The sequence below is a fragment of the Hyperolius riggenbachi genome, chromosome 1 (genome assembly GCF_040937935.1).
Source record: "Hyperolius riggenbachi isolate aHypRig1 chromosome 1, aHypRig1.pri, whole genome shotgun sequence".
In the NCBI taxonomy this organism is placed as follows: Eukaryota; Metazoa; Chordata; class Amphibia; order Anura; family Hyperoliidae; genus Hyperolius; species Hyperolius riggenbachi.
Genome location: NC_090646.1, coordinates 234048824 through 234075932, shown reverse-complemented (window position 1 = coordinate 234075932; position 27109 = coordinate 234048824). Strand labels below are relative to the sequence as shown.

The 27109-nt window shown below is 45.2% G+C and overlaps 1 protein-coding gene across 1 annotated transcript in view; it reads right to left on the bottom strand.

Annotated features, from left to right (window-relative positions):
- The window catches only part of TACR3 (tachykinin receptor 3), a 231392-nt gene that overhangs the window by 189357 nt on the left and 14926 nt on the right, over positions 1–27109 (bottom strand). The gene's annotated exons all lie outside the window — the stretch shown is intronic.

Here is a 27109-nt window from a genome sequence, read left to right as displayed (position 1 = left end):
CAGAAGCTTTACATACCCCCTCCAAGCTCTGCTTGAGTCACACAGTAAGCTAGTTCTCAGCCTATGATACTCTGGTTAGAAGCCAGTCTTTTGTTTGTAAACACTGCCTAAAACTGTTAATTACAAACCAGGTTTGCAGCAGGGAGTGGCAGAAACAGCACAGAGGGGCCTAGGAGAACATAAGGAAGAGAATGGTATGCTTTTTATTGTAAGAATATTAGAGTACAGATTCTCTTTAACTCTAACCCCCAACCTTAAAGCTAAAGTTTATCAGTGCTAAAGCTAAGCTCTAAAGCTAACACATAAAACTAACCTCTCCCTACTATTTCCCTAAATACTAACCCTGCCTAACACCAACCAATAACCTTAACCAATAGTCATATTTCGTTATCTACAGTGCCACACATTTTAACTACTAAATATGAATTTGCCTTCTTAAAACATAAGGTATTTTCAATTGTTCAGCTTCATGTGAGTAATTGTGGTGATGCATCATTGGTTAATTATTGCTGAGTATGCAAATGATCTCTTTGTGCCCCTGAGGCCTTGCTTGCCCACGTAAAACTGAATAATAACAAAGTGGTCCCTACCTCACTGCCCATATGGATGCATTACAGTATTCACTAGTGAGAAAGCTGTGCTGGAATGAGACACAGGCTCCTCCACCTTGCACCACTATATTTATATTGACAGTACTAACTGGTGAAGCACCTGGATCAGAACAAGCTTGTCAATCAGTGCTACCTTATCTCTAAGCAACATTGATTGGCTAGCCAGGCCAAGACTTTTCCAATCAGTCACTGTCAATATAAGAGACAACAACGGATCACCTAGGGAGGGGAGAAGCCTGTGCTTCTTTTCAGAGAAGTCTGCACTGTTAGTAAGACATTAAATTCATAGACAGAGAGTAGTTCAAATACATTAAAACCTGAAAACTATTTTTTAAAAATACTGTTACTTCATTAAATTCATAGTATTTTAAGAGTATAGTTATTATGGATGTAATGTAAAATTATACTATGCACTGCAGCAGTTGCAAGGATAGTGAGTCTGGGAAAGTGATTGACAGCTTGTATATATGTTCCAGAATTCTCACATCTGCATTGCCATTTAAGAAAAAAAAATACCAGTATTTTGTGCTCTCCTCGAGACAATTGCTTAGGTGAGGAAAGAGATCCACATCAGGATTTGTTGTTCTCCCAGATAGAGGTCCTCAGTTGTGTATTAAAGGTTGATTTCCTCAGCCTGGAATCAGCCTTCATCTGGGAAGCACTTGCTGTGTGCAAGCAAACTATTTTTAAATTTGTGCTGGTAAAGACTGCTGTTCATTTAAAGCAGTTTAAAACCCTGACATAAAGGTCAATAAAAACATGTTTTCCTACTTTTTATATGCCATACAGTTATCAAATTTGCATTTGTGCATACGTATTATTATTCATTTAGAAGTTATAGGTTCCCAAAAGTACAGTTTTTTGCTTTGTGAGCTGACTTTGCATTTTATTAATAACTGGTTTTATTCATTTATTCAGTCAGGCAGACAAGCTTTGACTCTCTCTCTCTGTGTCCACCAGCTTCTGCACAGTCAGAGAATGTGTCACATTCCACACTTGATACATTTAAGTAAACACAAGATTACATTGTTTAACATTCGGATGCGGCAGCTCTACTGGCAGGGGAGCTTCTAAAGCCTGTGAGTAACCCTTTGAATGATGTTCTAGTAAAAAAAAAATGCTGGTTGTATATAATATGCTGTGAATATTCTATTAGAGCAAAGAAGAAATTCTGGGTTATATTTCACTTTAAGTTGTTTTCGTTGGAACAAACACTAGGTTAATATTGTATAGAGAGGAGTTCTCATTTTTAAGTTGTAGTTAGTAGCCCATATAGTGCCAAGGTTTTTGTTTATGTTCTGCTACCTGTTTTCTGTAAATAATGTAAATATCATGCAAATGGATTGTAACCAAACCACTTTGGTTTTGCAAAGTGGTTTGGTTAACCACTTTGCATCCAGACCTGTTTTCCCTCATGGACTAGAGCAGTTTTGACATTTTAGCCATGCCCCTATTTAATCAGCAATAGCTTAATCACTACTTATGGCACTTTAGTTATCTATACCTTGTTTTGTGGGTTAAACTAGGCTTTTATTTTGGTGCTGTAAGGGATAGTGGAGATGCTGCCGCATCAGGGAGTGGCATAGCGGCTATCTCCGTGTCTAAGCCGGCGATTTCGGCCACGCGGGTACATGATGGAATTGTGCCTGGGATTGTGGTGAATGAGGAGGAGCAGTGCCGAGTGGCATGGCGGCTGTCTCCGCATCTCAGCCAGCGGCCTTCGCCGCATTGGTGCATGATGAAACTTTGCCTGCTCCCTCAGTCGCACATAGACTAAGGTCTACGAGCACGTGCGTGCACAGACAGGATCTTTATGCAAGCAGAAGGGGAGTCAGCTGATCAGCCGGTCAGCTGATTCCAACACTGATTCTGATTGGCTGAGTGACTGGGGCGGTGCTTTGGAGCAATCCTAGTATATATAGAACAGGCCTGTCAGTTGTTCTTCGTCTGCTGTTGCATGTGCTACGTGTTAGCACCCAGACCCGTAGTCAGATCTGAAAGTGTGCCTAGAACCAGCAGGAGCTGGGGATCCACACTTAGACAGATTCTGTTGATAGTTTAAAGTACTAATTGAATTGTATTATTTGTTATGACCTTCTGCTACCCTTGACTACTCTTCTGTCTTGTGATACTGTGCCTTTGCCTATCTGATCCAGTTGCCGACTTAGCTTATCCCTCACTCTGATTCTGTCTTCTGCCTTTGTACCGTATCTGTCCGTGTGTTGCCAAACCTGCTCAGGTGGTTAGCTGCAGTACAGTCTTAATCACCTGCTCCTCAGGTTGATAGCTGCAGTACACTCTTAATCACCTGCTCCTCAGGTGACTAGCTATTATAGTGCTGTCTGGATCTCCTGCCCCTCAGAAGATGACCTGTTACTGTACAGTCTGAATCACTGGCTCCTATAGTGATCTTTCTACATTGCTTTACTGTGCATCACCCGCTCCTCGGGTGAACCTATCATTACTCCTCTGAGTCTCCAGCTTGCTGGAATACTGATTACTGTGTTGTTTAGAGATACCCCCTTTACCAGCTCCTCTGGACAGTGGGTATCTCCATCTATATTTACTGTTGAACCAAACACTATCTTACATCTTAGTATCCAGTGTGTCTTGCTATACTTGTATTATTGGTGATTCTGCATATCACCACATAATCAGGTATAACATCTGTATTATTGGTGATACTGCAGATCACCAATAATCAGAAAATCTGTTCTTGCTGACACCGATCATTACAGGTGCTTTTTATTTTGTTCCCTACACATTTTAAGGGAAAAAAGAAAATAATAGAAAATAAGTGCAGTTTCTCAGTTTTCACCTATTGTTAATTTTAATATTTTAAAATAAAAAGTGCTACCGTAGATAATAAACACTAATTAAATTTGGCTATTTATCCCATTTATTATAAAACTTAAATTTTGTTGCTGTTGCTACAATGTGCGGCAAAGATATTTATTTTTGAAATAAAAGTATATTTTTCTGCATTATGTAGTTTTGCTCCTAGCACTGCAATGATAGTAAAAAAACATGTAAAAGGGGTGGATAAAAGGTCTATAGAAAGGGTAATTGATTCTGTTATTATGCAGGGGGTGTGGTTTCAAAATTGGGTGGGGTTAAAGGTGGTGGCAAAAGGTCCGTGAAGCTCTGGTCATGGTAATAGCCTTCTCTTTTTGTTAAAGCTTACCCTGGTAATCTAGGAGTTGGAGCCCATCCATAGCTTTCCATGGGGTCTAGTGGTCCCCCTTCTCTTCATATTTTTTGGGGGATAGTCTAGTGCCCCCTCTTTTCATGTTAAGGTATTTGTTGGTGTTCTAGTGGTCCCACTTCCCCTTTAACCTCCTTGGCGGTAATCCCGAGCTGAGCTCGGGGTATGCCGCCGGAGGTCGCCGCTCAGGCCCTGCTGGGCCAATTTGCATTCTGTAAAAAGCAGCACACGCAGCCGGCACTTTGCCAGCCGCGTGTGCTGCCCGATCGCCGCCGCTCCGCGGCGATCCACCGCGTGCAGTGGCGAAAGAGGGTCCCCCCAGCCGCCCGAGCCCAGCGCAGCCGGAACAAACAGTTCCGGCCGGCGCTAGGGGCTGGATCGGGCGGCTCTGACGTCAGGACGTCGACTGACGTCCATGACGTCACTCCGCTCGTCGCCATGGCGACGAGGAAAGCGAAACAAGATAGGCCGCTCATTGCGGCCTATCTTGTTACTTTCGATTGCCGGAGGCGATCGAAAGTACGCTTCCGGAGCGCCCTCTAGTGGGCTTTCATGCAGCCAACTTTCAGTTGGCTGCATGAAATATTTTTTTTTTAATTTAAAAAAAAACCCATTTCAGCCTCCCTGGCAAAATAAATAAACCGCCAGGGAGGTTAAGGCATTCCCTGGTAACCTGGTGGCCATTCCTATTTCTCACAGCTCTCCCTGGTAGTTTAGTGTTCTTCCTTCAACCACAGTAGCTGTCTCTGGTAGCGTTGTGGTCCTCCCCTTCCCCTTTAAGGCATTCCCTGGTAACCTGGTGGCCATCCCTATTTCCCACAGCTCTCCCTGTTGGCTTAGTGTTCTTCCTTTCGACCAGAGTAGCTGTCCCTGATAGCGTTGTGACTCTCCCCCTTCCCCTTTAAGGTATTCCCTGGTAGTCTAGTGGTCCTCCCCATACACTTTAAATTTTACCTGGTAGTCTAGTGGTACCCCAACATTTCCTGGCGGTCTAGTGGAATCCCTCCTCTCCCTTTAAGCATTCTCTGCCAGTCTCGTTTTTGGGGCTGAATGAACAGGTGGTTAGGCGTCCTCTTAACATGGTTAGGTGTCATTTTTTATGGATACACGTTGGCGCGAGCCATGTGCCATTTTTAAACACTAATGCAGCTAAATATCGTTTTTTAATGTAATTCAATGCAGCACCATTTTTATTAAGCCGGAACTGTGCATCATTTTTATCTGTTCCGTACATGGCAGGCTCTGTCTTTTTCAGTGGAAAGGGAAAATACCATTCTTTTAAAATTCTACTCTACCTTACTGGATATTTGAAGCAAATGAAGGCCTGAGGCTTTCAAGCAACAAGTATATGATTTATCCGTGTAAAATAGCTGACAACTGTTTTTTTTCTGGAAGCAAATCCCTCATCCCACTTTTCACTTCTGATGTTGCAGTTTTTGGAATGCATAAATGTTTTTTTTCTCATTCATTCTTCCTGTGTGCCTAACTTGGAGGGGGTGTATTTTTTGCCCAAACTTGTTTGTGCAGTAAGTAGTGTTTACAGAGGGTGAGCGGAATCGGCATTATCACATGAGGTCTCCTGTCTATGGCCACCAGTCACTACCATCAGCCAAGATAGGTGTGCTCTGGACATTAAAAAAAGTTCAACATAGAAACTGCAAAGGACAGGAGGTCTGGCACTGCTATGGCTATTGGTTCACGTGTGCATACAGATCAAAGTGCGTCTAGCATCTTGGAACAGTGCACAAACCTGGTGGATGGTGCCGTGGTGGGTGCGAGGCACTGGTCTGCCTGAGAGCTGTTTCACTTATTAGAGCTTCTTCAGAGGTGAGTATTCATGGCCCAGGTGGATACTTGCCTTTTAAGAAGCGCTAACAAGCAAAACCTCCATTAGGCCTGCCCTGTGCCCACCGCTACACCACACACTAGATTTGTGCACCCTTTCATGCTGCTAGACGCACTTTGAGCCGTATGCACACGTGAACCAATAAAGCCACAGCAGTGCTGGACCTCTTGTCTTTTTGCAGTTTCTATGTTTGTGCAGTAAACTGTCTCTGTTTCATCCAAGAAAGCTGGGAGGTTTGGTGTAGCACTTATGTTCATCTGACAAAAACCAAAAACAGTGGCACCTTTCATTTGGTTATATATATAAGACGCTCCGGAATATAAGACGCACTTAGGTTTAGAGGACAAAAAGCAGGCAAAAAAAAAAAAAACTAAACCTGGTGCGTCCATAGTGCAGGGACGTCTTAGGGATCTTCCCCCAATTATGTTTCCCTTGTGCCTAATGTTTCCTCCTCTGCCCCCTTGCCCTCAGTTGTCCCCATGTCATCCTCTGTCCCCCTGCAACATCCTTTGTCCCCGTGTCCTCTGGTGTCCCCCTGTGTCCCTGTCCGTGTGTCCGTCCTTGTGTGTGGTGTCCCATCCCTGTGTGCAGTGTCCCCCAATGCCCTATCCCTGTGTGTGTCCCACTGTGTCCCACCCATGTGTGTGGTGTCCCTCTGTGTTCCACCGATGTGTGTGGGTTCCCCCTGTGTCCCATCCACGTGTGCAGTGTCCCCCATGTCCCAGTCCCTGTGTATGGTGTCCCCATGTCCCAACTATGTGTGTGATGTCGCCCTGTGTCCCACCCATGTGTGTGGTGTCCCCCTGTGTCCCACCCATGTGTGTAGTGTCCCACCCATGTGTGTGGTGTCCCCCTGTGTCCCATCCATGTGTGCAGTGTCCCCCATGTCCCAGTCCTTGTTTGCGATGTCCCCCTGTGTCCCATCAATGTGTGTGGTGTCCCCCTGCATCACATGCCTGTGTGTGGAGTGCCCCTGTGTCCTGACCCCCCATCCCTGGATTTAGTGTCCCCCTGTGTCCTGCATACCATAGCTTCTCCCCCGATTCCTCAGGCTGATAAGAAAGTAGCCCTCGACCAATCAGGTGGGGGGACTGCCCCAGGCTGCCAATTACAGAGTTCACTGCTTCGTATGGCTTTTAACAGCAATGGCTTTGTCTGCCATTATGCAGAGACTGACTGGAATAATCACTCCAAATTGACGCATTACTTCTGCAGGAACAGTCAATTTGCCATTGGCTGCTACCCACCACGTGCAGCCCAGAAAATCAGCGTGGAAGTGCTATATAAGCGGCGCCATTCACGCGAAATCTTCGTGGTGGAAATCATGCTGACACAGCCGAGTACAGGCACCGGATGAAGCTCCGCCCACATCGTGCTGTGATTGGCCCGAATGATCCCGCCAGCGGGACTACCAGGCCCTGTAAAAAGAGGCAAGCAGAAGAAGTGAGCACTGCAATTGGCGGTCTGGGGCAGCGCCCCCCGCCTGATTGGTCGATGGCTACTGTCCATCATCGGAGCTGCTCGCTGTAGCCTAAGGAGTAGAGATGTCGCGAACCTCCGATTTTCGGTTCGCGAACCCCGTTCGCGAACTTCCGCAGAAGGTTCGGTTCGCGTAAAAGTTCGCGAACCGCAATTGACTTCAATGGGGAGGCGAACTTTGAAAAATAGAAAAAATTATGCTGGCCAGAAAAGTGATGGAAAACATGTTTCAAGTGGTCTAACACCTGGAGGGGGGCATGGATGAGTGGGATAGACACCAAAAGCCCCGGGGAAAAATCTGGATTTGACGCAAAGCAGCGTTTTAAGGGCAGAAATCACATTTAATGCTAAATTGCAGGCCTAAAGTGCTTTCAAACATCTTGCATGTGTATACATCAATCAGGTAGTGTAATTAGAGTTCTGCTTCACACTGACACACCAAACTCACTGTGTAATGCACCGCAAACAACTGTTTGCGTAGTGACGGCCGTGCTGGACTGGTGCGCACCATGGCCAGAGTGCAGGCCGTGGCAGTTTTCCAGCCCATATGGTCGCCGGGCTGTGGTAGCTCAATAATAGAACAACAGTGACTGTCCAGCTGATCGAATTTGGTCTGTCCACAATGAAGCAACGACCTTATTATCTTCTTGTATGTAGGTAGGAGTTCCAGTATAGGTAGGTAGGCATAGGTAGGTGCCTCAGTAGTTAGCTAGGCATAGGTAGGAGTTCCAGTATAGGTAGGTAAGCATAGGTAGGTGCCTCAGTAGTTAGCTAGGCATAGGTAGGAGACCCAGTATAGGTAGGTAGGCATAGGTAGGTGTCCCAGTAGTTAGCTAGGCATAGGTAGGAGACCCAGTATAGGTAGGTAGGCATAGGTAGGTGTCCCTTGTTAGAACCTGCTTCTATATCACCTTGCTTCGACACCAGTAACTTCTTACAGTTACGTCTCACAGACTGTGAGATCACTTGACTCTCCACACAGCAAGCAGGAGATAGACTTTCTCAGGCTTCTTCAATGTTTTCGTTATTTATTCAAGTAACAGAAATACAGATAGATACAGTTTATCATCTCCTGGCCAAGCAGACTTCCATGTTGCGTTACAGCTGCGTGAGTACCTTCCTGCTGAATGTACCCAGGTCTTCTTGTATCTACTCTATGTTACATCTAGACTACCTATGTACAGCATACATTATATCAGATTACAGAAAGGAAGCACATACTTAGAGGTCCCAGTCAGCCTTGCGAGCTATTGCGAAAGTAAAGAGCAGAATGAGCTCCCATAGCTCCCTCAGCCTTTAATACTGACTAGGAAAGAGTTAAAAAAAAGACATCATCTTTTCCACCCCCTAGATCAGACTATTGGTGGACCCACTCGTGGTGTCATCATACACACCTACTTGATTAATAATCAATGAGGCTTCTGACCTATATGCAGGAATGTGGATATTTACATAACATGGCTGATGTTTATTGTTCTAGTGGCGGTACATGCGCAGGTCAGGGAGACCTGCGGCCTTGTACTAGAACAGCTTCTTGGTATGTTCTAGTTCTGCTGACAGAACTGCAGATTTTCTCTCTCAGAGAAAATCCCCTTAAAGGGCCGATCTGCACTCCAAGCCTTTTTGACTAACTCAGTCCAAATAACTGAGGCCTACTTAACCACTTGAGGACCGCCCCCAGCCGATGGGCGGCGGCAAAGTCCGGGCCCAAACGACCGCAATACGCCCATCGGCGGGGGCGGCTGCGGGAGTGGCTATGCGGCGATCGCGTCATTCGTGACGCGATCAGCCGCCGGGGACTGGCTCCGCCCACCGCTCGTAGTAACCCGCCGGCCGTTCAGAAGCGCCGGCGGGTTACTAGCACCCGGATCGCCGCTGCACATATGTATAATAGGCTTTGTAATGTATACAAAGCCTATTATACTGGCTGTCTCCTGCCCTGGTGGTCCCAGTGTCCGAGGGACCACCAGGGCAGGCTGCAGCCACCCTAGTCTGCACCCAAGCACACTGATTTCCCCCCCCCTGCCCCCTGATCGCCCACAGCACCCCTCAGACCCCCCCCTGCCCACCCCCCAGACCACTGTTTGCACCCAGTCACCCCCCTAATCACCCATCAATCACTCCCTGTCACTATCTGTCAACGCTATTTTTTTTTTATCCCCCCCCTGCCCACTGCCCCCTCCTGATCACCCCCCACCCCTCAGATTCTCCCCAGACCCCCCCCCCCCCCAGACCCCCCCCCCGTGTACTATATGCATCTATCCCCCCTGATCACCTGTCAATCACCTGTCAATCACCTGTCAATCACCCGTCAATCACCCCCTGTCACTGCCACCCATCAATCAGCCCCTAACCTGCCCCTTGCGGGCAATCTGATCACCCCCCCCCACACCAATAGATCGCCCGCAGATCCGACATCAGATCACCTCCCAAATCCATTGTTTACATCTATTCTCTCCTCTAAACACCCACTAATTACCCATCAATCACCCATCAATCACCCCCTATCACCACCTGTCACTGTTACCCATCAGATTAGACCCTAATCTACCCCTTGCGGGCACCCAATCACCCGCCCACACGCTCAGATTGCCCTCAGACCCCCCCTTATCAATTCGCCAGTGCAATATTTACATCTGTTATTCCCTGTAATAACCCACTGATCACCTGTCAATCACCTATCAATCACCCCCTGTCACTGCCACCCATCAATCACCCCCTGTCACTGCCACCCATCAATCAGCCCCTAACCTGCCCCTTGCAGGCAATCTGATCACCCACCCACACCAATAGATCGCCCGCAGATCCGACATCAGATCACCTCTCAAGTGCAGTGTATACATCTCTTCTCTCCTCTAAACACCCACTAATTACCCATCAATCACCCCCTATCACCACCTGTCACTGTTACCCATCAGATTAGACCCTAATCTGCCCCTTGCGGGCACCCAATCACCCGCCCACACGCTCAGATTGCCCTCAGACCCCCCCCCTTATCAATTCGCCAGTGCAATATTTACATCTGTTATTCCCTGTAATAACCCACTGATCACCTGTCAATCACCTATCAATCACCCCCTGTCACTGCCACCCATCAATCACCCCCTGTCACTGCCACCCATCAATCAGCCCCTAACCTGCCCCTTGCGGGCAATCTGATCACCCACCCACACCAATAGATCGCCCGCAGATCCGACATCAGATCACCTCCCAAGTGCAGTGTTTACCTCTCTTCTCTCCTCTAAACACCCACTAATTACCCATCAATCACCCCCTATCACCACCTGTCACTGTTACCCATCAGATTAGACCCTAATCTGCCCCTTGCGGGCACCCAATCACCCGCCCACACGCTCAGATTGCCCTCAGACCCCCCCTTATCAATTCGCCAGTGCAATATTTACATCTGTTATTCCCTGTAATAACCCACTGATCACCTGTCAATCACCTATCAATCACCCCCTGTCACTGCCACCCATCAATCACCCCCTGTCACTGCCACCCATCAATCACCCCCTGTCACTGCCACCCATCAATCAGCCCCTAACCTGCCCCTTGCGGGCAATCTGATCACCCACCCACACCAATAGATCGCCCGCAGATCCGACATCAGATCACCTCCCAAGTGCAGTGTTTACATCTCTTCTCTCCTCTAAACACCCACTAATTACCCATCAATCACCCCCTATCACCACCTGTCACGGTTACCCATCAGATTAGACCCTAATCTGCCCCTTGCGGGCACCCAATCACCCGCCCACACCTCAGAACGTCCTCAGACCCCAGCCCTGATCACCTCGCTAGTGCATTGCTTGCATCTATTTCCCCCCTCTAATCACACCTTGAGACACCCATCAATCACCTCCTGTCACCCCCTAGCACACCTACCCATCAGATCAGGCCCTAATTTGCCCTGTGTGGGCTCCTGATCACTCGGCCAAACCCTCAGATCCCCCTCAGACCCCCTTCCGATCACCTCCCCAGTGCATTGATTGCATCTATTTTCCCCTCTAACCGCCCCCTGAGACACCCATCAATCACCTCCTGTCACCCCCCTAGCACTCCTATCCATCAGATCAGGCCCAAAACATCCTGTCATCTAAGAGGCCACCCTGCTTATGAAAGGTTCCACAAAATTTGCCCCCTCATAGACCACCTGTCATCAAAATTTGCAGATGCTTATACCCCTGAACAGTCATTTTGAGAAATTTGGTTTCCAGACTACTCACAGTTTTGGGCCCGTAAAATGCCAGGGCAGTATAGGAACCCCACAAGTGACCCCATTTTAGAAAGAAGACACCCCAAGGTATTCTGTTAGGTGTATGATGAGTTCATAGAAGATTTTATTTTTTGTCAAAAGTTAGCGGAAATTGGATTTTTATTGTTTTTTTCACAAAGTGTCATTTTTCACTAACTTGTGACAAAAAATAAAATCTTCTATGAACTCACCATACCCCTAACGGAATACCTTGGGGTGTCTTCTTTCTAAAATGGGGTCACTTGTGGGGTTCCTATACTGCCCTGGCATTTTAGGGGCCCTAAACCGTGAGGAGTAGTCTAGAAAACAAATGCCTCAAAATGACCTGTGAATAGGACGTTGGGCCCCTTAGCGCACCTAGGCTGCAAAAAAGTGTCACACATGTGGTATCGCCATACTCAGGAGAAGTAGTATAATGTGTTTTGTGGTGTATTTTTACACATACCCATGCTGGGTGGGAGAAATCTCTCTGTAAATGGACAATTGTGTGTAAAAAAAATCAAAAATGTGTCATTTACAGAGATATTTCTCCCACCCAGCATGGTTATATGTAAAAATACACCACAAAACACATTATACTACTTCTTCTGAGTATGGCGATACCAGATGTGTGACACTTTTTTGCAGACTAACTGTGCTAAGGGGCCCAAAGTCTAATGAGTACCTTTAGGATTTCACAGGTCATTTTGAGACATTTGGGTTCAAGACTACTCCTCACGGTTTAGGGCCCCTAAAATGTCAGGGCAGTATAGGAACCCCACAAGTGACCCCATTTTAGAAAGAAGACACCCAAGGTATTCTGTTAGGTGTATGATGAGTTCATAGAAGATTTTATTTTTTGTCACAAGTTAGCGGAAATTGATATGTATTGTTTTTTTTTTCACAAAGTGTCATTTTCCGCTAACTTGTGACAAAAAAAAAATCTTCTATGAACTCACCATACTCCTAACAGAATACCTTGGGGTGTCTTCTTTCTAAAATGGGGTCACTTGTGGGGTTCCTATACTGCCCTGGCATTTTAGGGGCCCTAAACCGTGAGCAGTAGTCTAGAATCCAAATGCCTCAAAATGACCTGTGAATAGGACGTTAGGCCCCTTAGCGCACCTAGGTTGCAAAAACGTGTCACACATGTGGTATCGCCGTACTCAGAAGAAGTAGTATATTGTGTTTTGGGGTGTATTTTTACACATACCCATGCTGGGTGGGAGAAATCTCTCTGTAAATGGACAATTGTGTGTAAAAAAAATCAAACAATTGTCATTTACAGAGATATTTCTCCCACCCAGCATGGGTATGTGTAAAAATACACCCCAAAACACATTATACTACTTCTCCTGAGTACGGCGGTACCACATGTGTGGCACTTTTTTGCACCCTAAGTGCGCTAAGAGGCCCAAAGTCCAATGAGTACCTTTAGGATTTCACAGGTCATTTTGCGACATTTGGTTTCAAGACTACTCCTCACGGTTTAGGGCCCCTAAAATGCCAGGGCAGTATAGGAACCCCACAAATGACCCCATTTTAGAAAGAAGACACCCCAAGGTATTCCGTTAGGAGTATGGTGAGTTCATAGAAGATTTTATTTTTTGTCACAAGTTAGCGGAAAATGACACTTTGTGAAAAAAAACAATTAAAATCAATTTCCGCTAACTTGTGACAAAAAAAAAAATCTTCTATGAACTCACCATCCTCCTAACGGAATACCTTGGGGTGTCTTCTTTCTAAAATGGGGTAATTTGTGGGGTTCCTATACTGTCCTGGCATTTTAGGGGCCCTAAACCGTGAGGAGTAGTCTTGAAACGAAATTTCTCAAAATGACCTGTGAAATCCTAAAGGTACTCATTGAACTTTGGGCCCCTTAGCGCAGTTAGGGTGCAAAAAAGTGCCACACATGTGGTATCGCCGTACTCAGGAGAAGTAGTATAATGTGTTTTGGGGTGTATTTTTACACATACCCATGCTGAGTGGGAGAAATATCTCTATAAATAGACAATTGTGTGTAAAAATTGTCATTTACGGAGATATTTCTCCCACCCAGCATGGGTATGTGTAAAAATACACCCCAAAACACATTATACTACTTCTCCTGAGTACGGCAATACCACATGTGTGGCACTTTTTTGCAGCCTAACTGCGCTAAGGGGCCAAAAGTCCAATGAGCATCTTTAGGCTTTACAGGGGTGCTTACAATTAGGCACCCCCCAAAATGCCAGGACAGTGAACACACCCCACAAATGACCCCATTTTGGAAAGTAGACACTTCAAGGTATTCAGAGAGGAGCATAGTGAGTCTGTGGCAGATTTCATTTTTTTTTGTCGCAAGTTAGAAGAAATGGAAACTTTTTTTTTTCTTTTTTTTGTCAGAAAGTGTCATTTTCCGCTAACTTGTGACAAAAAATAAAATCTTCTATGAACTCACCATGCCTCTCACTGAATACTTTGGGATGTCTTCTTTCCAAAATGGGGTCATTTGGGGGGTATTTGTACTATCCTGGAATTTTAGCCCCTCATGAAACCTGACAGGTGCGCAGAAAAGTCAGAGATGCTTGAAAATGGGAAAATTCACTTTTGGCACCATAGTTTGTAAACGCTATAACTTTTACCCAATCCAATAAATATACACTGAATGTTTTTTTTTATCAAAGACATGTAGCAGAATAACTTTCGCGCTCAAATGTATAGGAAATTTTACTTTATTTGAAAAATGTCAGCACAGCAAGTTAAAAAAGTCATTTTTTTGCCAAAATTCATGTCTTTTTTGATGAATATAATAAAAACTAAAACTCGCAGCAGCAATCAAATAGCAGCAAAAGAAAGCTGTATTAGTGACAAGAAAAGGAGGTAAAATTCATTTAGGTGGTAGGTTGTATGACCGAGCAATAAACCGTGAAAGCTGCAGTGGTCTGAATGGAGAAAAAGGCTCTGGTCCTTAAGGGGCGAAAAGACTGTGGTCCTGAAGTGGTTAAATTATAACAATCCCCCCTAAAAAGGCTTGATCCGCAGATCCCCACTTCTGAACCTAACCGTACCTGGTTTCTTTCCTTTATGTTTCACTTTTCGATGTTCGTGCTCACACAACTTCTCTGCTCTAGGCGGTTACCCCTGGAAGAGAGAGAGCAAGACCTCTTGGTCTTCCTGTAACCAGGCTCTCTGGGGAGGCCCTACTTCTAAATCCCTCTATACCACATGCTCAGCATTTGCGTCACATATGTATCACTCACAAACTTGCATGACGACAGAAAAGTGAAACTTGTGTGTTTATTACTCAATGGAGCAGTGCCAGGTGCCTTCTAAAAGAACGCCTTTATACAATCAACTCCATCACCGGTACTACTAGACCTATACCCGTAACCCTGTATATCCCTTAATTTGAAAATATCGGTTCAGGAGATTGTTTATGAGGCACCAATCTCTGGACCAGGTTTATTTGTTTTACGTAATTTTAACACGCAACCTCACCTGGATAATGATGCCTAACGTTGTCATCCCCATCCAGACGACCAGTGGGTGTAGAAAGAACTTTGGAACTGCAGAGGCCCAGTCCGAGTGTCCCTGGAACATCACCGGAACCTTTGTCCACCAGGTCAGACTGGCACTCACCTGCTCATTTTTTAGTTCTACCTCGTTAAGATCACCTGTATCATGGTGAAATCTTACCTCTAACTTAGTGTACTGTTTGTTTAACCTTTGTAACAAAATGTGGTCGTCTTGGATCAAACCCTGTTCCCCTTTGTCCCATGTCGTGTTCTCTTTCAGGACGGGAACTACCCGTGAAACTTTGCACTTTAGACTTCTCTTAACAATTTGAGAAACAACGTCATCCAACCTGGATGACTGGATCCATATGAGATCTCCGCTCCCAAAATATGTTCCCCTTGGAAAATCTCCCTTATCGGAACAATTATGAGAATATACCTTGAATGTATCATTAGACCTTATGTTAAAAAACCAAACCTTTCCTTCAGCCACCGGAACTATCGGTTGGGCTTCAGGGTGGATCTTTTGAATAGTAGCCTCGCATTCTGCGTTATTGAGCCTGCAGGCTTCTTCACTAAATTTGACTTGCCCCGGCCAACTCAGGTACTTCTGCAAGAATTGCCCGCATAAGGACAACTCTACTTGCTTCACCTCCCCGTCTAGCCCCAAAAAAGGTTGACCTCTCAGGTCCTGGTGTGAGACACGGGTTGAGGTGGGAACTAAGGAAGTGGCGGTGCCTAAAGGAATGTTGCACCATTTCCCTTTGTTCACCCAAACATCTCGAAGCTGCCATGCAAAAGATCCTTCTCCAGAAAAATTAATATACCTCCCCTTGTTCAATCTCAGTTGGACAGGATCTTTAAGCATCTCCCTGACAAAATATGCCCCCAACTGTCCTGATTGGACCTCTTCCCCCCTTACGTCCTGAGGCACAATATGTACCTGAGGTCGGGAAGACAGTACTCTCTGCAATCTTTCAATTAAGAGTACCTCTTCACTTACCCACCTAGCATGAGGATAAGCGGCTGCATATGGACTGTGTAATATCGTCCCCTGTTGTGACCCGTGTAGTGTGGATGGGGTTCCCTGTGTTGGCTTTCCCTCCCCCGGGACCGCTCTCCCCACCCTCTTTGTCACCTGGAAATGTGGCTTGATCTCGATTTTTACTTCTTGTTTCGAGAACCACAAACCCTCGGCTTTCCAGCCTTTACGTGTGTATAGTTGTTTCAGAGGCACTCTCTGTTGGTAGTTCCAGAGTGTGATGTTGTCCCCCGCGTCTCTCCGGCAGGAGAATTGACGCCTCCTACTCGTTCCTCTCCAATCTGGAACCATCTCACTCTGCATAACCAAGACAAGGTACCCCTGAATCACACACTCCACCTTTTGCACGTACCCATTGTACTGCAATGTACCTTTTAACAAACCTTTGGATCGGTGCGTTGATTCAGGGAGTGTGGTACTCAATAGCAGATTTATACTGCCATTCAATTCCCACTGCCCACACACCTGACCCTTCAGACCTTTCACCCACATTGTGCCCTGAAATTTGTTTTCTCCTGGCACAAGTGCTCTTTTCCTCTGTCCCTGCATGGTCCATCTGTGCCAAGCGGAGGGAGGTGTGAAAGGATTAGTAACTTTGTCACCCAACATTAACATGATTGGGCCTTGCATTCTCATTAACCCCTTATTATACATGAGAATGTCCTCTCTTCGTTCTCCTAGGACGGAATGGCAACCTAGGATCACCATCAGCACGGTACTCTTCATTATAAAAGCACCACCTTGGTAAAGAAAAACATTAGCAATTTGCACTATGCTTTGCTCAGTCAGTTTTTTTAGACGTTTTCCGATCTCAGGAACCTCGGTTTTTAGTCTCTTTCCAATTTCAGGAATCTCATGTTTCTCCAAGCTTAGATTGGCATCTGGAACCTTTCGCTTATCCGACTGACATCTCCATCTTTGCTGCCAGCACTGCAGCTGTCTCGATTCCATATTGCCCAACTCCTGAAATCAAAATACAAACAAATCAATTCTTATTAATGATTTGGGATTCGCCCTGCGGCTTGTACTCTGTACACTTTAAATTGATCAATATATATCGTAATTGATCTCGTTGCTTTATGGTTCTCATGAACTCTGTTTACTCTTTTTGGTAGATTGGAGTTAAACTTTACCCCCTACCTCAGTACCATCCTCAGTACTTACCTGTTTAAAATATGCTCCCGCGGACTTCACCTCTGGAAGCTCTCACCTCATTGCAGCTCACTCCACATCCCCCCTTATCTGTCCATGCGCGGCCGTCGCATGCACAGATTACGGATGCCACACCTGTTGCTGCTTTGCAGGTGAGCCTGCAATGCTCTTACTCATTTTCGCATTAACTTATCTAGAACTTCATCGCGATACCAGCTCTGCTAGAAATTCTGTGTGTTGTACCCTCTGATCAATGTTTGCCGTTCCACTATCTAACCTGCAAAAAAAAAAAAAATGGCTGCCTCCCTATAGGAAGGAGCATTTAACACTTAAACTACCCAGGGTGCAGGGCTAAGCATACCAGCGTCACATGCCTGTATGCAGATCCCTGACTGCCCACGTGGCAGGTAGTCACATGGCAAACACCGTACTGGTACACTGTCACTCTGTACATGGCAATTCTTTCATTTGTATAATTGCCCCATGAACTGCTGTCAGTTATTGTTCTACAATTGATAGGAGCTGGAAAAAACATATTTGACCAATCAGTGGACGAAAAAACGCACATAAAAACAGCCCCAGCCCAGCATAGACCTCTTAGTCCAGCTCTGGCCCTATCCACGACAAAAAAACGGGAAAAAACGTTACCGCTCTGCAGCAGCGGCGACGGAAACCCGGATTGGTCATCTCCCTTTTTTCCACCTCCGGCACCCCCCTGATGCACTGTCCCCCCTTCCTTCTATTGGGAACTCATGCTGCACCACCCATTAAGGTGCCCCACTTACAGGAATAATCCCGCAAGCAACTCAGTACAGACACTTTCCTGACCTGCACTGCTACGTGTGTCCCTGCACCTAGCTGGGACACACTTCCTATCCGTGCTCCTGCTAATCTTACAGTAATAGCTTGGTGCACGTATCCTGGCATTCCTTTCAATGAACTCAGGGAAAAACTCTGGGGAAATACTTCGAGAACCGAGACACACAGTAGCATGTCTCTGTATTTCTACCCCCCTCCCTTTCAGCTGTTCTGCCCGGAGCCGCGAGCACAGCCTGACGTGACATGGATCCCCCAGCCCCTCCTCCCCCCTGCCATGACGTGTGGGGGCCATGACTCTTGGGGGCGGGCCCTCTCCACTGCCGCCATTTTGAGTCCTGGACTGCCAGCTAAGATGGCTGCTCCCATAGCAGCCTCTCGATCCTATAAACTTTAGGAGAGAAAACAAACTCACACAGAACATACATTTTTTATGCATAGTTACACACAGCATCGATACATTTTACCGAGAGTCAGCCTTCCGCTACCTATACTCTTTGGGATGCTTGCCAAACTTGAGACAAACCGCGTCCCAGCTGCAATGCTAAATATCTTACATCTTAGCATCACCCAGGGACGTAGAAAACTCTCTCTCCTCACAAATCATCTGCAGCATATCTCCGCCATAACTCAGAACTACTCAAGCGCACAGCGTAACTCTAAACCATATTAACAGCTAGTACTTCTGAGACGCACATTTATCAGTCTGACATGACTACAACATTAAACCTATATATACATTTAGAACTTTTAGCGGCCCTGACTGGAACTAGATAAGCTTGCACCTCTCACTACGCTATCCACTACGGACAGAGAGGAAAAAAAACACACTGATCGGGCTCTGGAAAAACGCCAGCTCACCGAAGAAAAAACGTACTTCTAAGTTTTACAACTGTCTCAACTCCCCTCTCCTGTCTACTCAGCTATCTCTCTCTCTCTTCTCCCTCCCATCCAGTACAAACAGACTGTAGCTTTGCTGTCAACACTCCTACGCAGGCAGCTTCTCTGAGAAAACGAAAGAAAAAAAAAAACAAGCGCAGCAAATACCCCCACACTGCAATTAACACAGAATGTACACATTAGCACATTATCCTCTCCTTGTTAAAACACCAAATACAACACAGATAACGCCATATAACAACGTAAATCTTACGTGCCTGAGCCGCGGACTTCGTACGCCTGCCAATTCGACCAGCTTTTGGCAACTTCTCCACGAAACTGAGTGGATCCCTGGAACTCCTGAGCGTCATCTCTGTGTACCCACACTGGCTCAGCGGATCGATCTCCAGCGGCAGCTGCCAGCCGGCCTCGGAGCGTTCCAGTCACCTGCGGTCCGGTTTAGGCTATTGACTGCTGTGCACTTACAGTCAAAGTTTAACATCCAAGAGTTTCGCCGCTGGTTTCCTCGAATTGCAGCCCGTGTGCTTGCTTGGCTCACGCAACGCACACTCCCCACACCACTTATCAGTCTCAGCTTGATAAGCTTTACAGTCCGCGTCTATTCCGCTTGTTTTGCTGTGGAATATCTTGAAAACTTCTTCGGCCCCGGCCCCTGTCTGCCTGTTTTGCTAGGCAGGGAAGGGTTTCAGCACCACTGTTAGAACCTGCTTCTATATCACCTTGCTTCGACACCAGTAACTTCTTACAGTTATGTCTCACAGACTGTGAGATCACTTGACTCTCCACACAGCAAGCAGGAGATAGACTTTCTCAGGCTTCTTCAATGTTTACGTTATTTATTCAAGTAACAGAAATACAGATAGATACAGTTTATCATCTCCTGGCCAAGCAGACTTCCATGTTGCGTTACAGCTGCGTGAGTACCTTCCTGCTGAATGTACCCAGGTCTTCTTGTATCTACTCTATGTTACATCTAGTCTACCTATGTACAGCATACATTATATCAGATTACAGAAAGGAAGCACATACTTAGAGGTCCCAGTCAGCCTTGCGAGCTATTGCGAAAGTAAAGAGCAGAATGAGCTCCCATAGCTCCCTCAGCCTTTAATACTGACTAGGAAAGAGTTAAATATGACATCATCTTCGCCACCCCCTAGATCAGACTATTGGTGGACCCACTCGTGGTGTCATCATACACACCTACTTGATTAATAATCAATGAGGCTGCTGACCTATATGCAGGAATGTGGATATTTACATAACATGGCTGATGTTTATTGTTCTAGTGGCGGTACATGCGCAGGTCAGGGAGACCTGCTGCCTTGTACTAGAACAGCTTCTTGGTATGTTCTAGTTCTGCTGACAGAACTGCAGATTTTCTCTCTCAGAGAAAATCCCCTTAAAGGGCCGATCTGCACTCCAAGCCTTTTTGACTAACTCAGTCCAAATAACTGAGGCCTACTTAAATTATAACATCCCTGTAGTTAGCTAGGCATAGGTAGAAGTCCCAGTATAGGTAGGTAGGCATAGGTAGGTCTCCTAGTAAAGGTAGGTAGGTAGGTGTCCCCGTATAGGTAAGTAGGTGCCCCAGTAGTTAGGTAGGTATAGGTAGGTGTCCCAGTATAGATAGATAGGCAGGGCCTGGCTGGCTCAGTAATAACAATTACCAAGGTCCAGCTGCAACAGATAGGGCTGTATAATGTCAGTGAGCAACACACACAGAAAAAACACATAAGGAAAACATTATCTCTCAAAAGAGAGCTGAGGGGTGCTATTTTAGCAATAACAATCAGCCAGGAGCAAGCCAAGAGCCTAACTAATCTTTCCCTAGGAGAACAAGTCTGCAGCAGCTGTCCCTAGTCTGTCTAGCAGGCACACGAGTGAGTGTCATGGCCAGAGAGCCTTCCTTATATAAGGGTGGGTGGGGCTCCAGGGCTTAGTGTAGCCTGAATGGCTACAATGCGCCTGCTGACTGTGATGCAGAGGGTCAAAGTTGACCCTCATAGTGCATTATGGGGCGAATCGAACTTCCGCAAAAGTTCGCCTGGTGCAGGCAAACGCGAACCCCCAAAGTTCGCCTGGAACCGTTCGCTGGCGAACCGTTCGCTACATCTCTACTAAGGAGTCGGGGAAAAACAACGCATGCAGGACACAGGGGGACACCAAAATCAGGATGGGGACATCAGATGCAGGGACACCGGACACAGGGGGACATCAGATGCAGGGACACCGGACACAGGGTGACATCAGATGCAGGGACACCGGACACACGGGGACATTAGATGCAGGAACACCGGACACAGGGGGATATCAGAGGCAGGAACATCGGAGACAGGGGGACATCGGATGCAAGGACAGGGAAATGGGACAATTCACACAGGGGGACATCGGACATAGGGACATGGGACACTGCACACAGGGACACTGCACATATGGGTGGTAAACCGCACACAAAGATGGTGGTGTCAGACACAGGGACAGAGGACAAACATAGGCTCTGGTCCGTACATTCAGACTGACTTTTTCCCCCCACCTTTGGGGGAGGAAAAGTGTGTCTTATAGTTCGAAAAATACGGTGTGTGTGTGTATATATATATATATATATATATATATATATATATATATATATATATATATATATATATATATATAATATGCTCTAGCCATATGCTTTTCATTTTGGTGAGGTCTGCTGGGGAGATCTCTGCAAGAAGAATTCCCTTGTCTGGCAATCTAGTAATCTGTTACACAGCGTGATGCAGATGAGCGAAGAGTAGAGGTACCTGAAGAAACGGCATAATTTTATGTTGAAGAAACGGCATAATTTTATGCTCTTAACAGTATGTTCACTAATTATCAATGCTACATTTGAGATAATCAGATTTGAATGATATGATTAATGTAATTTTTGGGTAAATGTAAAGATATACTGTGTATGGACAGACAGGACTTACAATGCCTTTCATGCAATCAGTCACATTAATGAAATGTCTCAGATTTCAGCTTGTAAGATGGGCAAGCGAAAAATTACTTTATTAGCAAACTGTTCATCCTAAGTATACACTCACACCCACTTGCATACACACATAGACAAACACACACAATTGTACACTCATAGACAAGCACACCCACCACATGCATCCAAGCACTTAGACATTCACAAACCCATGCCCAATTACAGCAAATGCATGCTTATCTACAGAAATAGGATAACAGCAGCCTTATTAGGCTGAAACCTGCTTCACTGAGTAACACATCTTTATATTCCCTGCAGACAACACTGGTAGAGGTCACCCTGAGAATCATGCTCTGGAAAACCTTGCCCAATTAATATGGTTTCTTCAATGATAAGCTGGCATTGGTGGCATTTGTGGTATAGTTTTCTCTCTCTGCTTCACACGAGAAATGAGGAATGAGCTTTGATACATATGATACATCGTAATAAGGTGGCGCATTGGGGATAAAAGATCATCATGAGCACTTTTTGTTGAGATCTGTTTAAAAACAAAACAAACGCTTAGGGACTTTGTATCTATGCACTACTTAGCTGAATGCAAACTACAGTATATATCCAGAGAGAAATAAATATAATTTTGTTCCTGATGTTTTTAGTATACAGTATGTAACCCGCTGTTTTAGAAACAATGCATCATGGATTTTTCATTTCAGACAAGGGAACGCAGTTCCATACAATAACTTTCTGTTAAGGATAAAAAAAATGCTGTGCTTTGTGATGTTTCCGAGGAAATCTAGCCACAGCATCCCCAGAATAGGCACAAAAGTCCCTGTTTTTCAGCAGCCCCACCCTTACAGATGTAAGGGATGGAGGAGAAGGAACACCCACTCCCAGCAGCGGGGGGGGGGGGCAAAGCTTTATGTTGCGAGACCTGTAGCCCAACTACTAACTACTACTGGGCTATATTCCAAACAGTCTGCAGCATGGTCATAAAGTACAACATTTAGAATATATACATGATAGCTGTATAGACAACAGCCTGCTATGTTGGGCTATGTGGCCTTTTTCAAGCCAAAGTAGTTTAACCATTTCCCTACTGGGGGTTTTTCCCCTTGAGCAGTTTTCACCTTTCAGCGCTCCTTCTATTCATTAGACAATAAATGTATCACTACTTATCACAACCAAATGATCTGCAGCTTGTTTTTTTCGCCACCAATTAGTCTTTCTTCAGATGGTAAATTTTGCTAAGAATTATTTTATCCTAAATGCATTTTAATGGGAAAAATAAGAAAAAATTGAAAAAAATTATTATTTCTTAGTTTTTGGCCAATATAGTTTTAAAATAATACATGCTACAGTACTTAAAACTCACACATTTTATTTGCCCATTTGTCCTGTTCTTAAAATGTTTAAAATATTTCCCTAGTGCAATGTATGGTGCCAATATTTTATTTGGAAATACAGGTGCATTTTTATTCAGTTTTGTGTCCATCACTTACAAGCCCATAATTTCAAAAACAACATTAATATACCCTCTTGACATACATATTAAAAAAGTTCAGTCCCTAAGGTAACTATTTATGTATTTTATTTTAATTGTGATTTTTTTTAATGCATATACTTTGTATATGCATTATTAATATATATACAGTGGCTTGCAAAAGTATTCAACCCCCTTGAAGTTTTCCACATTTTGTCACATTACTGCCACAAACATGCATCAATTTTATTGGAGTTCCACGTGAAAGACCAATACAAAGTGGTGTACACGTGAGAAGTGGATCGAAAATCATACATCATTCCAAACATTTTTTACAAATAAATAACTGCAAAGTGGGCTGTGTCAATACTTTGTAGAACCACTTTTTGCTGCAATTACAGCTGCCAGTCTTTTAGGGAATGTCTCTACCAGCTTTGCACATCTAGAGACTGAAATCCTTGCCCATTCTTCTTTGCAAACCAGCTCCAGCTCAGTCACATTAGATGGACAGCGTTTGTGAACAGCAGTTTTCAGATCTTGCCACAGATTCTCAATTGGATTTAGATCTGGACTTTGACTGAGCCATTCTAACACATAGATATGTTTTATTTTAAACCATTCCATTGTTGCCCTGGCTTTATGTTTAGGGTCATTGTCCTGCTGGAAGGTGAATCTTCGCCCCAGTCTCAAGTCTTTTGCAGTCTCCAAGAGGTTTTCTTCCAAGTTTGCCCTGTATTTGGCTCCATCCATCTTCCCATCAACTCTGACCAGCTTCCCTGTCCCTGCTGAAGAGATGCACCCTCCGAGCATGATGCTGCCACCACCATATTTGACAATGGGGATGGTGTGTTCAGAGTGATGTGCAGAGTTAGTTTTCCGCCACACATAGCGTTTTGCATTTTGGCCAAAAAGTTCCATTTTGGTCTCATCTGACCAGAGCACCTTCTTCCACATGGTTGCTATGTCCCCCACATGGCCTGTGGCAAACTGCAAATTGGACTTCTTATGCTTTCTGTTAACAATGCCTTTCTTCTTGCCACTCTTCCATAAAAGCCAACTTTGTACAGTGCATGACTAATAGTTGTCCTATGAACAGAGTCTCCAACCTGAGCTGTAGATCTCTGCAGCTCGCCCAGAGTCACCATGGGCCTCTTGACTGCATTTCTGATCAGCGCTCTCCTTGTTCGGCCTGTGAGTTTAGGTGGATGGCCTTGTCTTGGTAGGTTTACAGTTGTGCCATACTCCTTCCATTGATGAATGATCGCTTGAACAGTGCTCCTTGGGATGTTCAAGGCTTTGGAAATCTTTTTGTAGCCTAAGCCTGCTTTAAATTTCTCAATAACTTGATCCCTGACCTGTCTTGGACTTGTCTTGTGTGGTGTTCTTTGGACTTCACGGTGTTGTTGCTCCCAATATTCTCTTAGACAACCTCTGAGGCCCTCACAGAGCAGCTGTATTTGTACTGACATTAGATTACACACAGGTGCACTCTATTTAGTCATTAGCACTCATCAGGCAATGTCTATAGGCAACTGACTGCACTCAGATCAAAGGGGGCCGAATAATTATGCACACACCATTTTGCAGTTATTTAATTGTAAAAAATGTTTGGAATCATGTATGATTTTCGTTCCACTTCTCATGTGTACACCACTTTGTGTTGGTCTTTCATGTGGAATTCCAATAAAATTGATGCATGTTTGTGGCAGTAATGTGTCAAAATGTGGAAAACTTCAAGGGGGTTGAATACTTTTGCAACCCACTATATATATATAGTATATATATATATATATATATATATATATATATATATATATATATATATATATATATATATATATATATATATATATATATATATATATATATATATATATATATATATATATATATATACACACACAGTATACAGTATATATATATATATATTTATATATATATATATATATATATATATATATGCAATATATGGTTTATTTGGGTAAACATGGGACAGCGTGGGAGGTAAGGGGTTATTTTAATGGTATATGTGTGGTATGTGTAGGTCTTTTTATAAAAAAACTGTATGTAGGTGTAATTTTACTATTTGTCCACAAGATGTCCTCGTACTATTAGTACGCTAACAGGAAGTTATGCGTGGCTTTGTAACTTTCAGTATTACAATGACTGCAGGCATCTCATTGACATTGACACAGGGGCATGGGGACAACGTTACCATTCATTGATCTCCCCACTAACGGGTGGCAACGAGTACCCACGCTGGAGCGAGTGGTGGCCATCCGGCGCAATAAACAATTAACTATGTAGATTATTTGGCTCAAACCACTTAAGTGTTTAACTACTAGCCGACCACGTCATGCTGATGGGCTTGGCCGTGGCAGCAGTCCCAGGACCGCCTAACGCCGATCTGGCGTAAGGTCCTGCAGGACTGTTTTGCACGAGATTGTGTACGCTGATGCTCTGCTCCGCCTTCAGTCTCCCAGTGGCAATCACAGTCCATTTACTTAGTACAGCGCTGCGATCTAAGGAAGCGCTGCACTGGGGACAGCCATGTGGCACGGCTGTCCCCGTGGGAAACACAGAAGCGATGCGCTGTGAAAGGCTGAAGCCTATCACAGCCGATCGCTGTAATTGGCTGACCGGGGGAGGGAGGGAGAGGGAATTTTTTTTTAAGAAATACACAAATGTAATTTAAAAAAAAGAAAACAGAAAGAAATATATGGCAAAAAATAAATAAACATTGGGGGAGTGATTAGACCCCACCAACAGAAAGCTCTGTTGGTGGGGTGAAAAGGGAGGGGGGGAATCACTTGTGTGCTGAGTTGTACGGCCCTGCAGCAAAGCCTTAAAGCTGCAGTGGCCTATTTCATGAAAACTGGCCTGGTCTGTAGGGGGGTTTAACACTGCGGTCCTCAAGTGGCTAAATAGCAACTGTAGTGAAAATAACGTAATGAATAGTATAGCTTAAATTTTACAATATTCGTTTATAGATTATTTAGTCAGTGTTTTCCCTTTGTAAAATCTTTCCCTCTCTGATTTACGTTCTGAAATTTATCACTGGTGGTTACATCTATATTTCTGCCAGGTGATCTGTATGGGATGTTCATTACTGAGAGTTCTATGCACAGAGGGAGATTGCTTGCTTGGTAGTTGGAAACAGCCATTATTTTCCACAATGCAACAAGGCTCACATTAAAGGGAACCAGAGACGTTGGGGGAAGGCTGTTATACATACCTGGGGCTTCCTCCAGCCCCATACGCATGGATCGCTCCCACGCCGCCGTCCTCAGCTGCCTGGATCCGCCGGTACCGGGTCCCGTCATTACCGCCAGTCGGCCAGTCGGCCGGCAGATGCAGCCAATTGTCCGCATCACAGGGGGCTCCCTCCATATAAGTACGCGTGAGGCTGCATACTGCGCAGCCTCATGCGTACGGGTATGGAGGGAACCCCTGTCATGCGGACAATTGGCCGCGTCCGCCGGAAGTGACAGGACCCGGTACTGCTGATACAGGAAGCGGTGGACGGCGCCGTGGGAGCGATCCGTGCGTATGGGGCTGGAAGAAGCCTCAGGTATGTATAAAAGCTTTTTCTGTTTTTAACGAGCGTTCCTCTCTGGTTCCCTTTAAGCAAACTGTCACTCACTGTGGGAGGGATTTTACCACAATATCAGCCATTAGAAGCCCACTAATGTTACAATTTACACTGTGTCGGGCATACCCCTGGCTGGCCCCAGTATAATTTTAACTGATTACACGCTTGTAAAAGCTTCAGCTAGCACTAGGCTAGCTAGTACAGCTTCCCTGCACATCTCCGGTCCTCTCTATGGGAAGGATCGGGTCTGCGCATGATGTCATGACGTCGGCAACGTCATGTGCGATCCTCCCCAT